The sequence below is a fragment of the Scomber japonicus genome, chromosome 7, assembly GCF_027409825.1.
Source record: "Scomber japonicus isolate fScoJap1 chromosome 7, fScoJap1.pri, whole genome shotgun sequence".
In the NCBI taxonomy this organism is placed as follows: domain Eukaryota; kingdom Metazoa; phylum Chordata; class Actinopteri; order Scombriformes; family Scombridae; genus Scomber; species Scomber japonicus.
Genome location: NC_070584.1, coordinates 20188598 through 20206696, shown reverse-complemented (window position 1 = coordinate 20206696; position 18099 = coordinate 20188598). Strand labels below are relative to the sequence as shown.

The 18099-nt window shown below is 41.2% G+C and overlaps 1 protein-coding gene across 1 annotated transcript in view; it reads right to left on the bottom strand.

Moving 5' to 3' along the window:
- The window catches only part of tsc22d2 (TSC22 domain family 2), a 36843-nt gene that overhangs the window by 16169 nt on the left and 2575 nt on the right, over positions 1–18099 (bottom strand). The gene's annotated exons all lie outside the window — the stretch shown is intronic.

Below are 18099 nucleotides of genomic sequence, written 5' to 3'. Positions count from 1 at the left end.
CCACTTCTGTGACAAAGACACATCAGATACGCATACCAGTACGTCATTTACATTCATGAAGCAGTCAGACATACAGAACGAGGGATACACTGATATGAAAACTCTTGAAACAATACCAGATTGTTTGCAGATAGAAATACTGTTAGTTGGTTATTTTGGCCTGTTTATCCATTTGTCTTTCATATGCCTAAACACCTACCACTACTGCTGCTTTTAAATGCTTTCTATTGATTACACATCACCAATAACCAAACCATAAGTCACTTTTTGATTCACGCAAATATGACATTTCAGCTAATTTGAAAAGATGATGACAATGTAGCTGTAAAGCCTTAGCCATAATAAATAAATATTTTAGTAGGGGTGGGAATCTTTTACTACAGGTTAGCTAACATTAGATCGGTTGAATCACTAGCCTGTTTTGTCATTCAAATGTATGCTACAGCTCATTTTATGAAAGTCATTGTTATCTTAAAGCAAGCTGACATATCTGAGAGCATGACCGGTGAAAGAGAAATACATGCGCTTTACTGATTTAGGAGGCTTGACTGACATTAACAGCTATTCGTCATTGGTATTTTTTAAATTGGTAGAGCTTATTAATAGACAAAACTTTCTTAGTATATATACACACACATATATACAGTATGTAAAAAAAGACAACTGGCCTATTTCCGTATCCCTTAAAGTAACAACTCACACCAATGCAAGTGTGTGTGTGTAGGTAAGTGAAATTGTGTTCCTGGGTAAGCTCTGTTTTGCAGATGAAAGACAAAAGGACAAACTAAATGAGCAACTAATATTATTTTCATGTGCAGATATTTCTGCAAACAACCTGTTATTGCTGTGAAGAATTTGAATATTAGTGCATCCTAAGGCTGCTTGCTCAATTAATCGAAATTTGATCGTGATTACGATTTTGGGGCCAAACGATCTCAAAACTAATAAAATTGGGGGGAAATGTTTTTTTTTGTAATTTTCCGTTGTATAGAAACATTCAGCCTGTGTCAGACAATGCAAAGTTTACTGACTAATTATTAAAAACCAGGATGTGTTGTGTGAACTATCGTCATCTTAACCCGCTCAGCACATGTTCTGCTGTGTGTTGCGTTAAGCAGCAGATAAAAGGCTGCTGCTTGGAGAGAACATTAATTAAGCCGAATGGACAACAAATGTCCAATAAATGCAGCATGTTTCTAAAGTAAAAAAAAAAAAAGTTTGAATAATCGTGATTTCAATTTTGACCCAAATAATCGTGATTATGATTTTTTCCATAATCGAGCAGCCCTACTGTATCCCTCATTTTTTTTGTCTGTTTGCCTGCTGCATGTATGCAAATAATGTACTGTGATGTGTACGTAGGTCAATTATGTAGAATAAGTCATTGTACCAACAGCAATGATTCACATCTGACAAATCTAGGTCACCAAAGTAGCAATCAAAAGATTCCTCTGGCGTTGGCAGGTCTGTGATAACCTTTTGTTTTAAAAACGTGGGAGAGACTCAGCAGCCACACATTTCTCTGTTAGCTGTGAATAGCTGGTCCACCTTAAAAGGTCAGTCCACCTTAAGTGAGCCTGACCAGGTTAGGCTAACCCCTTTCACTTTTTTAGCCTGCCCTGGACATTTACTGGCAAACTGATAACTTACTGCTAACCTTTTCTTCTGCTCGTTCTCTGCACACATAAATGACGCACGGCCTTAAGTCCTTAGAGGAGCCACACTACTTATAACAGTACCTTTCACTACACGTCCTTTGAAGAGTAACTTGATGCACAAACAGAGAAACGCTGCACTTTTCAACCCCAACAAATGTGGCCTGGTGGCGTGGGTGGATTAACATTGCTGCTTGAGGCAATGTTAACATGTTACAGTCAAATTAGCTCCTTAGTGCTTAAAAAGTTAAGAGGAAGAATGTTGCCAGGTCAGGTTGCAGGTTCATAAACATAGCGTCTTATCTGGTTGACCTACAGCCCAGAGTCAAACATGCTAGAAAAACGTGACAGGAAGTCTCATGCACACCTCAGGCATTAATTTAGGACGCTATTTTCTTGAATTTAGCTGATGTGCACATGACTGCACTTGACCTTAAGGTGAATTTCTGTCAATCAAGTTCAGAATTGACTGTTTTTTTTTTCATAAATTAGCTGCTAAGAAAAGCAGACAACTGCTCACCCACTGTTTGCGTGACTCCAGGAAGAGTTCAAAGTTATTTATGAACCTGCCAATCAACGTAAAGTTCCCTGATTCTGGCTTTCTGAAAGTATGTCAGATTGCTGAAAAAAAGTGCAATCAATTTCATCACGTAATGGTTTGGAAAAATTAAATGAATACACATTTTTTGTAACAGCTACAGCAGAGCACAAACACTGCAAATGAGAAGGTGTTAGGTTTATGACTTCTGCCACCCACGCAGATCATAAATGTCATTGCACTGAGATATCTTGGATTAAAGCATCATCAAACAATATGCTGCACTGACAAAGTGAATATCAGCCTACAGCGGCATACTGTCAGATCAGAGAGGCTGTTGCCAGGTCTCATGATGTGTGCCTGACAAGGGATTTAGAAGTTAAAAAAACTCAAAGTCAACAAAGAAGCTATGTTAATGTCCTTTATCACACAAACCGAGCCTGTCAAGTCAAACATGCAAAACTAAACATGGGTTCGGGATATTACACAATTTGATGTGATGACAATGTGCTTAGACAAAAAGGTCACTCAAAAACAGTGTATTACATTTGATACAATCACAATGACATGCCAATAAGGTTTTGATGATGTTCCAACTCTTCTATTGTGGAACAGGAATTTGTAAAAACAAGTATGCCCATAAAAATCCCTATGCTCTGACAGGTTCACAATCATAGCACAACATACACAGGGTGAAGAATAGAGTATCAAGTGGGATTTTGCCTGTAAACCCTATTCAGTCTTTAAGCTGCCTCTGAAAAGGGCTGCTGCAGGAACGACTGGGTCTGAATGAACACATGCTCCCTCGGGTCACTTGAGGAGAGCTGCTGCTTCCAATGAAAAGCACGAAAATTGCATTTCCTTCCTTTAAAATAACTTAAAAACAAGAGGTCTTGACTCCGTATACATGGTCAAAACATGTTGCAAAGCAGTGCGAGCCCCTTGTGTTCCTCAAGTTGTTTTTCATACATTGCAGGCCCTTTGATGTTCCTGCACGCACAGAAAATCAAGCAGATATAATCCATACACAGATATGACTATACGACCACTGTATATGCTCTTCATACTCCACAAAACAAGTTTAATTTGCGGAGCTTTATGGTTGAAGCTTTACACAGGGGGAGGGTCAATAATCTTGAAGGAGGAATGAGATGTGACCCTGCAGTTGGAGGAGTTCTTCTCATAATGCAGTGATTAGTAGATGCCGTGGGAGAGAGAAAAAGAGGTTCAATAGCAAACAGGGACATGACCCCCTGCATGGGGCCAAGCCTGCAGCCATACCCGAGTTAGGCAGAGTCCCAGCTGTGCAGCTAATCATCGCTGACAACACGACCCCGCCCACTCTCCAATGGGAGAGGGGCTTGTTCAGATATCTGTGATCCAACTTTGAAAAACTTCAGTAAACAAGATCACAGTTCAGGCGTCAGCAGTGTTTAAGGCAGACTACAAAACTTCAACAAAGACTAACAAACATGTAGACAGTGAAAGACGAGTGAAAATATGTCACACTAATGTGAGCATTCTCGTAAGCAGAGTGTGTTCATTTCTGCTCGGGTTGCACATAATTGTTACCATGAGTAATGATGAGTCAGTTTATTTCAAAATCTGGGGTGGCTCATTCAGCTGGGTGGCAGCTGATAACGTCGGCCTAAAGCGACGAAGCCGCTCTGTCTGCTCAATTTCACTGAGCAGAGTTCAAGTTCTTTGACTCAGCCGGTTAAATAAAGTGTAGAATTGGTTCATGGAGCGTGACGCTGGCCCAGTGAACTACGCCATATTCACCCTGCAGGTCTGTCTCTAGCTGTGTCCCAATTCAGGGGCTGCATCCTTCGAAGGACACATTGGAAGGCAGATTACGTCACAACGCCGCATTAAGGCTGTCCCAATTAGAAGGCTGATTCGAATGCAGCCTTCTTTTCCCTGTTTTTGGAGGATACATCGCTACTATCGTTCGCGGCCTCCCATATCCCAAGATCCTTTGCACGCCAATGCTCAATCACGGAAAAAAATGAGCAGCTGACAGAGACGCTTTTCCTCTTCCTCCGGAACAAGGAAGATTAAAAATAAAATCAAAAATTGCTCTGACTCAATCACTTTTTAAACTTTCTTTCTACTCTTTCACTTCCTTTTGTTCTTTCTCTCTTACTTTCGCGGGCTGGGGTTCAGAAATCGTGACGTAAGGGTAATGGCGGGAACATCTGGTGACGCAACCAGGAAATCCTCCAGAGGCCAGACTGTCCTATTTAACAACGGTTGATGCATCCTTCAGAGGTCCCTCCGAACCCTCTGAAGGAGTCGCCTTTGAAGGCCGGGTCCTGAGAAGGATGCAGCCCCTGAGTTGGGACACAGCTTCTGTCTCTGCTTGTCAGCTGCTAAGTAACAACACTGTCCCGTCACTCTCCAGTGACTTTCCCCTGGGGTCGAGCAGGCAGGCCGGGCAACTGAAGAGCACAGACCTGACTTCAAGTATGGGGACGTGCGGAGTGGGACACAACACATGATGAACTAAAATCACCAAACATACTGTTGAATTCTTAGTACAGAAGAAATCCAGTCACTCTAACTCACATTTTTGACCGTAACTGTTTATACGGATTAATAGGTAGATTAAGTTTTATGGGCCTATATCCAGGAAAACCAATAAAACCACCCCACCCCCACCACAACTGCTGTTATTAATATAATGGCCGGATTACAATGGAAATGTTTGCACATACAATAAATACTACACCATTGTAGAGCTGCACCAATTTGTCAATTAAGCAATTTGTTGATCAACAGAAGTTAATTTGCAGCTATTCTGATAATCCGATAATAGTTTTGATCATTTTTTAAAGCAGAAGCAGAAACTTTCTTTGTTCCAGATTCTCAAGTTTGACAATTTGCTGTTTTTCCTTGTCATACACAATATTCAATTAAATATCTTTACATGTTAGACTAAGACAATACAAGCAAACTGAAGATATTACAGTGGCCTTATGAATACCATTTTATCAGTATTTCTTTATCATTTTCTAGACTAAATGATTAATTTAGCCATTTGGTGTAAAGTTTAATTTTAGCCAACATACCTAGCATTACTGTACAGCTTTTTCTTTTTCTCTACATGGCCCCAGAAGGATCTTTCTTCTAACCATGTTAAGTGTATGTTAGTGCAACTGCTCAATACCACACTCTGGCTTTGTTCCAAGGTCTTTCCAGCTGTTGTATTACTGGTTGCCTGGGTATTCATATCTCGGTGCAGACAAACACTAGCAGATTCCTGTGACAAATCGCAACTGACTCATTTTACATACTGTACTCTGGGTGTGTCTTTTGGGCATTACATTGATCGACCTAAGGTAAACTTTCCTGGATCTAAAGCTCTCTATAGTATGAGAAACACACACTGATACAGGCGCCTTCCACAAGTCTCTGTATGGGAGAAGAGGTTAATACCGAGAGGGGAACAAGATGCTGCCAACATGAGGACACTGGTGGTGTGATACTAATTTCTGCAGAATGCAGAGAGACGAAATCTGGCTTTCAATATCAAGTTTTACCCATTAGTAAGTTTAAGTGTCCTTGGCAGCATCTCACGGCCATGAAAATTAACATTTCAGGGGCTGTAACACTGTCAAGCATGTTTAGTGCTCATGTAGCTCATTGATAAAATGCCAATGCACTGCCCTTCCTGGTTTCAGCTGCTGGCTGTCTGCTGAGGGTGTACTCATCGACAGCACAGGAAGTGGTAACAGAATATTTTCCGTTGTTTGGTATGGAGTTTTTTGGCTGACCTCATTCTAGGACAGAGCTGAGGGTGGCAGAGTGGCAGGGCAGTGAAAGAAAAAAGTGAGAGTACTGACTGTAGAAATTAAAAGATATTTGTTACACATTAAGGACATATGCCATGACTTTCGGTAAGAAGTGTCAACAAAAACTGTTTAGAAATCTGTTTAGTATTTGAGTAAACATGTGTAGTTGCTTTTTACCTCTTTTCTTATTTCACAGCTTGAAGATAAATAAGAACACGAGAGAAAAGATGAATGACAGACTGATGAATCACTGAGGAATTCAAGTGATTTCAGAGTACAGGACTGAGGTTTACAAAAACCTTTGTTTATCTGAACTTCCTGATGAAATAAGTTCAAGAAAGAGTCATAAAATTTATTATATGGTAGTAGTCACATGCACACACACAAGTAAACTTATCCACACAATAAGAGGAAATCATGTGTGGGAAGTTCAGAGGATAAATGATATCATCATCTGGATGTTCTCACTGGAGTTCATGACAAATCCAACCTGATTCAGCGACATGCAAAGGTGCTATCTGTTCAACATCCCCTTTTCGAAGTGAATAAACCGTTATCAAGTTTAACCAGCCACAATGACTCACGTCCGTTCCTTGCAACAGCCTGTTTCGTTGTAAGGCCCGGGGGAATGTAGGTAGGTGGCAGAGAGTCTCTCAATGCCACTGAGAGGAGACTATTGAGACAAAGTAGAGTTGCGAAAAAGGAGAGGAAGAAGTCATTGGAGGAAGTGCTTGACAGAATACAAAAGCAGACATCAAAGCAAAGCAGGAAACTGAGGTTCTTACAAAACCTGTGTGTTTCTCAGCTTAAGAGCACCCTGAAGAATTTGCATTGCCTGCATGGATGTTTAATTCAACTTGCAGAGCAGATATGACCTGAGTTAGCCTTTATAGCATCGTCTGCTCATGTTTCCTTACTTGATGAAATCTTGTGTAAAGAAACACTGCTGTATCTACACAGGCAGAGGGGAACACTAGGACAGCATAACTATAAGAAAATAGAATATTAAGAAAAATATAAATAACTAACTTTCATTTTTGAAACAGAATTGGTACATGCCCATTTTAGATCTTTATCATTTTAGTCTAATATACTGACTACTTCCTGTAGCGACACATATTCATAGTTACACTAAAAATAGTTCCGATTTTCTGAATGGGGTTGTATGAGGTAGTTATCCATAGTCTACACCCCCTCTATTTGGAGAAGCAGACAGGAGTATCGACACAGAAGCTAAACACTGTACTGCTTTGGACAGGGCCAGCAGCAAAACATATTTTAGCCACCTAAAAAGATCAATATCAGTTTAAGTGGATGCTATAATTAGAATATGTTCACCGCTTCACCTTGCCTTGAGATGGCCTTTTTCTTTTGGCGCTACATTTCTCAACTGTAGAGCTTCTGTATTCCTACGCATGCCGTGCACTGTATTACGCCGCTGATCAGAAAGTGCTGCTGCAGCTAATATAGTGAGCAGCATACATAGGAAGACAGAAGTGCTATTATATATATGTTCCTATATGTAATTACCATGATCAAATATTGGTATTAGTATCAGGATTATTTTGTAGTCATAATTGAGGAATCTTAACCCGGTTTCATCCTAGTCTTACTGTGTGTTGGGCTCCTGTGCAGAAAGAGTTAACACCCCCTTGGGAAGAGGACAAGGAGGGATTGGCAGTGACTGGAAGTTGAGACAGACACAGAAAAAGGAAAAGAAAAGAAAAGGAAAAAAAAAAACTCCCCGACTGTGGAGACGCCAACAAGACGCCAAACATGAGCACCCCCCTTAAAATTTCTAACTCACTCTTTTTGTCAACTTTGAGCCTCTCTTAAACTTTCTCAGTCAGTCCCACACTTTCATATAACACACAAACACAAACACAAACAGGACTTGAGAGAACAGATGAAAAGTCACAGACACCACTGAGCCAGATCAGTCGACGACACCCATTGAAAGCAAGCGGGAGCGCAGAGAGAGGATGGATGACTCAAATGCAGCTGCCTGCCATGCTTTCCACACATCCTCATTACTCACTATTCAGACATCTCAGGCTCCAGGGGGCCCAAGGCTCTGAAACCTTGTTGTTCGACTCTTGCTTCCCACTCTGGGAGACTGAATGGCTGTAACACTCCACATTTTCTATAGCACTTGCTTGTTAGCTTATTTAAAGCTGAAGCATCTCACAGCCTTCCAGTCAAATCTTCTTCTCCTGCATGCCTAAGGACTAAACTATGATCTGTGGTCAGCCTTAAAAGCCTTCCTCAACAGAAAGGCTTTGTCCCAGAACTGCTGAATCACCTTACAACTGCTTTAACCCCAATTGAGTTGAATTTTCCATCTTCTTTCCCTTCTCTATAGTGTTTTACTCTTCATAATCATTATCATTACAATGAATCAGAGGGACTACCAGAAAGAGAAGGATACTGAAGCATCCGATAAGCGCAAAGAAACACCCCATAAATAAACTGAACCTTTTTTTTCTTTCACTTCCTCAATTCTGTATCAGAAGATCTGACTTTACTGTAAACCTACATAATGAGAGTCAAAGTCGGAAATACATTACATGATAAGCTGAGGAAGCACCACAGTTGTCAGGAAGGCTGTTTTAAATATACTTAAATATCTTACAGTCAGACAGTTCAAATGTATTTTGGGCGTGTGTCAATGAGTTTTTGATCCCGTGTCTGAGTTGCTCTTTTGTTTTGTTTTTTTGCCCAGGGCTGAAAACACCACAAACTGACAATCACCACTGAACAAAATACAGGAATAACTCAAATTTGTTCACGGCACACCATGCTGCAGTTTTAGGTCAGCAGCAACATGAGTAACTACATGTCAGTGTGACAAGAAGCAGCCAGAGTGAGCTAGTTAGAGCAGAGCTGGAGGGCACAGGGGCTTAGCGTGGGTGAACTTCATCAAGATTAGCAGTAACACCTTTTAAAAATGCTGTTGTAGTATGAAAATGACTTCCACACAGGCCAGTTAAAGTACCCTGAGCCACTCGAAACACAAGTGTACAGCAGCAGTGATTGTTACTCGATGGGTGGAAAATTTAGCCTGGCTAACACCAGACCGCGTCTCAATCTCATGTGAGATTGAGGTAGGGTCTGGCGAGGAGCCGTTCATTTCCTCGTATTTGAGGCGGGATCAACGAATGTCGATCAAATGCTTCTGTACACTACTGGACAAACTTACAGCCAATCATATCAACGATACACGATGACGTATTCAGAGCCTGTAGGGAGCAGCGTGAACACATCTTTTTATGAAGGAAAAATCATGTAGCGCAAGTTTTTGTTCTATTGTCGAAGTGAACTTGCCTTCCAATTTATTTAGTACACAATCTACTGCTGCTTTGAACGGTTGCTGCACCTCCGTGGCCGCCATGCTGGATGTAAACAGAGTCGCTCTACGGTCGTCATCGCCTTGAGCCCGCCTCCCCGTTCTGTGATTGGTTCCCTATCTCAAGCGAAAATTTTGTCTTGGTGGCCATGCTAACTTTCTGAGCGAAGTAGAATCTCACTGGAATGAGAGCATGGGTATACCCAGGCTACGGAAAATTGACATTCTACTATAATATTCTCTAGTTGCTGTTTCTCATTAAGTTTGGAGTAGGGCTGCACGATATAACGTTTGAGCATCGTCATCGTGATGTACGTGTGCGCGATAGTCACATTGCAGAGCCTGCGATGTAGGAGGCCAATGAACTCCTCTAATTTCAAGGGTAGCTGACTGATATACACTGCATGTAGACTCTGCGTGTGCTGTGCAGCGATCCACCAATCACATTCGTTCTTTACTCAGTTGCCAAGCAGACTACCCTGACGGCCGCCAATCAAAATCAGAGAGGAGGAAACCACCCCCCTGCACATGGAGTGAGTCGCTGACGCTAACGGTAACAACAACAACGATTGCAAAATGAGCAACAAACAAGAGAAAAAAAACAACGAAAATGAAGACTTGTTGCCAAAAAGAAAAGCAACGTCAGTTATCTGGAATTATTTCGGTTACAAGAAGGATGATGTCGACCAAACGCGTGTTCTGTGTCGGCAGTGCCTTTCATCTCTTGCCACAACGAGAGATAACACAACTAACCACACAGCTCAGCACGACGAATGCAAAGCCAGATGTGAATGTCGTCCAAAACAAAAAAAACATTTCAGAAGCCTTTGCAACTTGCAAACAAGTTAGTTGTGTTACCTCTCGTTGTGGCAACAGATGAAAGGCACTGCCGACACAGAACACGTGTTTTAATATACAGTAGCAATAATGGAGCTTTTCTATGTCACACATCATGGTAAACTCAATATCTTTGACCACTGATTGGACAGAACAAGATGATGTCATCTTGGGATTTAAAAAGTTGTAACAGGCATTTTATCAGCAAAATTATTAACTGAATAATTGAGAATAATAATCTGCAAATTAATTGATAATGAAAATGATTCTTAGTTGTAGACCTTATAATAGTTTCGGTCAATATATTTGCGACCGATCACATTCTCACCAGTGATTGACTGGTCACATCTCGAGCTGAAGGTATGAAACATACACTGGAACATCACACTCTTCCTCAGCTCAACATGACCCCCTCCTCTCCATTATAGCAAGTACAGACTGGTAACAAGGACCTGTCAACAGCTTCTCTCTTTGGTCTGAGGGCTTCCTTTGAAAGGAGCCAGTGCATACTTTACATAATGTCACCACTCGTAAAGAGGGGTCTAACCTGTTCTGTATTGAGACTATTTTGGAAAAGACAACAAACACCAGCAGTTTGCACACACAGTCCTCATTCCTGGAACTGCCAGCAACATACTCTGCGGCTGATTCAACGGCCTTCCTTCCAGCACAAGCTGAGTTAGTTATGGTGAGCCGCCAGGAGCATGGTTGTTTACTTGCTTTGGCAGGTCCACTCTAATTGGAAATGATCCCCTGACCACATCTTGCTGAGATAACAGGGTGGGTCCTGCTATGCTAACTTATTTAACCACTTTGCCTCACACCACTGGCCTCTTCAGATGTTTGAAAATTTACAGAAAGGGGAAAAGTGCAACAAACTGTAAAACTAACATCACAAAAAGACGAGTTTGGGTTTTTTTTGTTGTTTTTTTTGTTCTGTGCCTGTGCGGGAACACGGTGTTGTCCTTGGGACCAAGCTGGTTGAAAGTCATCGATGAGCACTATAAGAGTAGTTCCAGGAAACACGTTGATGATTGCTCAACACTAAAACTTTCACCCCATTTTTAAAAAAAGGAAAGGGAAGAGAAATCTAAGTACGAGCTAAAGCATCTGATGAAAACACAAATCCCAGGATTAATTAAAGCTGAAAAGACACTGACATGTGAATGACAAGCGATGAATGGCACTAGCAGTTTCAAACCACTGAGTGTTTGTGTATGTGCTAATAGGTCAGTTAAGGATAGACAAAAATAAAATGGGAGAGGGAGACAGAGCAGACCCATTAGAGAGAGACAGACAGGAGACAGGCCAGTGGTCCAGCCCAAAAACAGCGCTGGTGAAGACCCGTCTGCATGGTCTGCAGCCCGCCTGAGGCGTCCCACAATCACAGCCATTCAGGTCAGGGCTCTTGGAATTTGTCCCCTGAAAGTTAAGGCAGGTCAGCTATCTGTGGAATAAGCTGCTCCCTTATTTCCAGGCTCCGTAGCATCCCTACGGAGCTTTTTTTCCCCCTCTCTTTTTTCAAGAGCACAGTCTTTCAATTTGAGAGCATGATTTATTGATTTCACGTTTAGATTGTGTAATAAATAGCCCCTACTTGTATTTAGATTTGCTCTGCTTCTGCCCAAACTATATGCGTGCACTCAAATAACATGTTGCTTGCACATATTATGTTAAAATAAAATGTGTGGGCGCTGGTTTGTACATTAACTGTCCTTTTATTCCAAAAGTCCTAAAGAAAGCAAGGGAATTACATATAATAAAGCCCTGGAGGGTGGGAGTGGATGCTCTAAGAAATGAAGCATACACACCCGTAAGGATGCAGGGATCATTTCATGGATCAACACAACACCAGGCCTTCTGTTGGTTGGGGGTTTGGACAAAATCAGACAGGGCGCAGACGTTTCATGCGTGCATAGAAGCAGTCAGAGTGCATGAAGAAGAGACGGAGATGGAGCTGGCGTACAGGAAATCTGTGCAAGCAACAACACATCTGAGAGCAAGCTTGAAGTTTGAGCAGAAGCAGAGCAAATCTAAAAGGGTTTTGAGGGAAAGAATCACAAAATCTCAATGTGAAATCAGTAAGTCATGCTCTCAACTTGAAAGGCCATGCTCTTGAATATAGACAAGAAATAAACCCCTGTACATCCTAACTACAACCAACACACACACACACACACACACACACACACACACACACATATACCCCCTCCCAAGTCTGACTGCCACCCCCCTTCTTTGTGTGAAACTGTCAAGCTGCCAAGAGGTAAAATGGAGGGAGGCGCAACAGTGCAAATACTGAACATGTGCACATTCAGGCAACAAACAATGGAGGCAGGCTCTTCTACAGAAATATAAGGTGGCTGCCGGCTCTTTATTTTATCCTGAGCTCCCATCAAAAACCTAACATCTCTCTGTCTAAACAATGTCATGTGTCTAGTGGCTCAAACATGTGACTTCACAAGTGTCAAAGTCAACACCGCCAAAATCAACGGCTGTCCAACAAATGACGTTCAGAAAAACACAGTGTCTCTCACATGCTCCAAGTTCATAAATAAGATCGATTATGTGTGTGGAAGGATGATGATTACAATGTACACTTCCCACACTCAATATGTAAAGACTAACACATGATGCTGTGCAAGATGTGTGATATATAAATATAACCTTTTTAGACGTGCAGTAAGATCTATGAGAGTCTACTCAAGTTTGAATGAATTTAAGAGGCAGGCAAACACTAAATAATGAAGACACCGAGAGAGCAGAGCGGCAAAGTTTATCCTCAAGGGAACAGAGCAAAATACAATGTGTTGAAATTTACTTCAGATTTATGGCCTAATGATGGCAATGTGATAATTCTCTCACGATAGCCTCTTGTATTGCTTCATCACACTTCCCTGTTGTGCTCAGAATGCAAATACATGCGGAAAAGAAAATCACTTCAGAAAAATACAAGGTTTTAAACCTTTGAGTCATCCGCTCCTGTGCAGCTGATAGGTGAAACGATACAGTGGTGACACAACACAGTCAGCTGAGAGCCATTAAGAGCTAACCAACTAGATACCTGATAAGCTCCTGCTAAGCTTTAAGTCAATCCAGGGTTAATCGTACTGTATATATTAAATGTCTGCTGCTTTAAATGACAGCCAACAGTGGCGACAATTGCTCTGAGTGGCTGCACAGGTGGACAACTGCAAAGTTCCACCAAGTCGGAGCACTTACCCAATTATGCGGCTGACCTTTCAAAAAGCCTCCAATCAGATTACAAACATTGTGTGACATTCAGCGTGTGTGTGGGGTGAAATTCATCTTGTGCCTATTTGAGTTTCCACAAATGCATGGTGACATCATATGGCAGCTATCGATATATGTGTGTATTTGCTGATATGAGCGACAGGCGGAAATGACCTTAAGTTTATAAAACCATGCTTGGGACGGCATGGTGGTGGGTTCAAAATCCCTCCACTGAATGGGAACAACAATCTTTACACGGGCTCTTGCATTTCCTACTCCTTAGTGGTCAACAGCAGGCTTCCCACACAAGACAGTTCCTTGTTACAATCTTACTGACAATGTGAAAAGTCACAAATGTCATTTTGGAGGCTTTTTCTGGGCTAACCAACATTTTTAGCCTTGGAAAAAAAGTCAACATTTTCCCAGTAAGACTTGGCCACTGAAACTGCCTCAAGAAAAGAAAATGTGTCAGGCTGTTTCGCAGAGAGTAGAGGTAGGTGGAGGGTGTGCGAGTGTATACAAGAGACACCAGCAGAGGAAATGTCACATGAGAGCAAGAGTTTGTAAAAGGTGGTGAAAAAGGGATGTATACCACTATGCAAATGTATCCAGGAAAAGAAACAAATGTGGTACCAAAGGGCGCTGCCAAAGCTCTTACTTCTCATAAACTCCTACTTCTTCGAAAATAAGTGACTGGTCTGCACATTGTGGTTAGTGCTCAGTAAACTTGTGCCGATATCAAAAAAGCAGCATGACTCAACATATACAAAAGGGTACATAACACCTCTTATGTCTCATGTGGCTCATAATGCATCAATGACCTTTACCAGCAACAATACATGAAATGAAAGTGAGTAGATTACATAACTGGGATGTACACAATTCATCAGTGATCCTGTTATTCAGTCATATCCACATGTACATCCACATAACCACTCAGGATTATCTACATGATTTAGGTCAGTCTCCTCCCAAAAAAAATGAAATTATAAACAATGAATTGTCCACCAGAATTTACTGCATTTCTCTCTACGGTACAGTTAAGCTGTCATTGTTCTGCAGCTTGATAAAAATGTGTCTAATTAATAATTAACATTCCTGATTGAGACTGTACAAGGGAAGGGGAGGGTGGTCTGTCCTGGGAAATAATACTTAAAGGCCAAGTGCTCCTATTGAAGGAAACCAATTTGTCCCAGGGGCAGCTCCATCGCTTTATTTGGCAGAGCTGCAGCGTGCTGAGCGGAGATGCTAACCACTCCAAGCTGAGGGGAAATCATTCTCATCTCACAACTCCACCCCCACAATGCTTTGTTCCACTTTTGTGATGCACTCTAATTCAAAACAGAACCAAACAATGAAACTTGGAACAGATTCCCCTACGAGGCCGAGCCTCTGCACAGAACAACGCACCTCTGACAAGAGGAGAAAGTTTGAAAAATCTGTGTCCTGTTATATTGGGGTGTGTTCCTTAAAATATGTTTGTTTATTTGCTCCTCGTCAAGATTCACAAGAAAGTTATTCTCAAAAAGGCATTTTAATTACAACGGCTGATACTTTAAATTATGACTATGCTTCTAGACCCCATAATCTCGCTCAAAACAGCCAGATTTGAGGTTGACCAAAGTGGTATGGTACAATTCAACATGTGTGTGAACTGTATACATGTGCATATGTGCACCAGCAATAATTCACATACTGTAGATTGTTTTATGAAAAGCAACATTAACAATAGAAGTATTGTATAGTTGCTACCAACACGTAAAGGCATTTAAGACCATTAAGATAGATATTTGTTGTATTGATATACACAGAAGGTCAACACTTTAAAAATTGTGAATCATTAGCTGGGGTTTGGTTTGCATATCAGTAGTTGGGAAAAGGAATATTTGGGGAAAACAATAAGTGCAACTACTACAACTATTGCTACTGTAATTACTTTCATTATTTAGTTCAGCAAGAAAGTTTTCATTATGTGCTACAACTCACGATCACTGTCCAATATGGTTGGTTTATAGTTAATGAGCACGCTGAGGTTTTTTTCACACAAGTTTGGAAAAGGCACAAAACCCTCAGGAAAAAAATCATTTAGGAAATTATTTTTCCTGTGTAAACTTTTTCAAGCTTGCAGAGTTGAATGAGTGCAACACGTTTGGTGTTAACTGGACTTATTGTGTCAGATTCAGCTTTCAGAAACTATGATAAATTGTTAAATTACTGGACTATCAATTATTTTACAGTGCACAGCTTCACATCTCAACAATGAACTTTTATTTCTCCAATCAGTTTTTTGACAAAAGGCACTTAAATGAACACATTTTCTGCCAAAGTCACAATACTTTTGGTTATTTCACATGAGAGTTTTCTGTACTTCTGTTTTTGTCTGTGCTCTTCTGACTGATTAGGGAATAAGGAAGAGCTCAGCTGAAAAAATGTCATGTCACGTACTGCCATGCACCAATCAAGATTTGACTACATTTGAATGAAAATCTGATGAATATTAGTGGGTCGTCACTGTCACACACACCTGAGGTCTTAATGAAAGCAGATTATCTGAGTTAAACTAAATAACAAATTAAAGAATAATAACTAAAATAAATCATAATAATAATGTTTTTTTTTACATTTTGATCGTTTCTTATTCAGTCACCAATATCTAATGTTACTGGGAAATAAATTTTAGCCAATTTAGCCAAGTTTGTGGGGGATTTACCATCTCATGAAAAATAAGGAAGTGTGAAGAGAACAGAAGCAACAGATCAGTAGCAAGTCAACACTTAGTTAAAGCGACTCTTACCTTTCTTGCATTTCAAACAGCACTTTAAAAAAACTTGAACAGCAACAACCCCTCCTCCCTCATATGTCCCGCCCCCGCACTCCCTTCCCCTCCACCAACGCGCACTACTGATATAGTTTTCTTTTTCCTGGCTGGAGCGGCTGGAGGTGGGAGCCGTGGCCTGCTTTTGTCGGTCATTGTCAATCACTACTGTCTGTTTACGGCTATCTCCGTGGATCACGGATGTATTATAACGCCGTGGATCCACAACAGACTCTCTTCCAGTTAGGGGTGCGTGCGCGATTACGTAATGCGGAAGGTCGCTCAGCCAATCATATCATTCGGACCGAATGGAATAATGATGAGTTTCTATGCCTGGTGGATATCTCTAACATTTTAGAGCACCATTACCTTATTAATAGCATTTTAACCTAAACAAAAAAATGTGGAAAAATGTAACAAAGGTAAGGGTAGCTTTAAGCTGATGTGTTAACATGGAAATCATGGAAAGGCTAAACGAGAGCCAGAGCATACGGCAAACATCATCCTGCTGATTCAGTTTGGCAACGTCATCACTGCCACACACACACACACACACACACACACACAGCAGCTTACGTGCTTGCTACCATTGCCACAGGTGTGTGTGTAATGTAGATGTGTGTCTGCATGCCCATCTGTCTGTCCTCTCCACCTCCCTGACACGTCCTGTCCTGCCGCCAGCATCACCATAGCTACGCAGGCACCCACTGATGTCACTCTTCTTGCTCTGCCTTTCTCTATCTCTATCTCTAACACACACACACACACACACACACAAATAACTAGGAAACAAGCACTTGCTGTTCTTTTCATGAAATCAGGAACAAAACACTGTTTCTGCCATCCACACATTATCAACCCATGTGTGATGCTGCTGGGATAAAGTTACTTGATAAACAATGATTAGCTACAGAAATATCTGGACTATGGGCAATATTAATAAGGCCTCAACCTCACACACACACACACACACACACACACACACACACACACACACACACTTCCTCCTCCAAGTGCACCTTTCTTAATAAGCACAGAAGAACAGAACAGGGCACACTGATAAACACTAAGGCCTACATAAATACAGGACAAACTGTGAACTTGTGTGTGTATATGTATGTGTATGTGTGTGTGTGTGTTTGTGTGTGTGTGCTCATCTAGGTCATTCTTAGCTCAAGACATCACTTCTTCAATTCTCTTCTGCTTGCTTGGAGTGGCAAAGAGTGGCAACACTTCAACTCAAACTATGTGAGAGCCATCCGACAGACCCTAAAAATAGCTGCAGTGTGTATGTTAGTAGAAGAAGAAGAAGAAGAAGAAGAAGAAGAAGAAGAAGAAGAAGAAGAAGAAGAAGAAGAAGAAGAAGAAGAAGAAGAAGAAGAAGAAGAAGAAGAAGAAGAAGAAGAAGAAGAAGAGTACTGTAGGCAAGAGAAGAGTTGGTATTTACAAGGTTTTGGAGTTGGGAAGGAAGGCTGGGTGAGGATAGTAACCATCTCTCCTAGACAGACAAGAGAATAAAAAATAGCCGCCTACGTTTAGGGAGTTAATACCCTCTCAGCAACAAAACACAGCTACTGCGTATGTTGTAACTTATCCAAGCGCTTGTTAACGTCCCCCCTAAACCCAAACAGCCAGTATACTTGAATGGAGGCTTGAGGGAGGAGTTGCGGGTGTCTAAAGAGGCAAGTTACCATCCAGTGTTTTGTGGGTTGCCTGTTAATGACAGACAGAAAACTCCTCCCGTCTCTCCCACTTTTCTTTGGCTCACTACCTCACTAATCCCCCCTTCTTCCCAATCTATCAGTCTAACTTTTCAACAGAACTAAGAAAAATGTGCATTTTGTTTCATTACTCTTTAATTATAACCTAATAATTCCTTA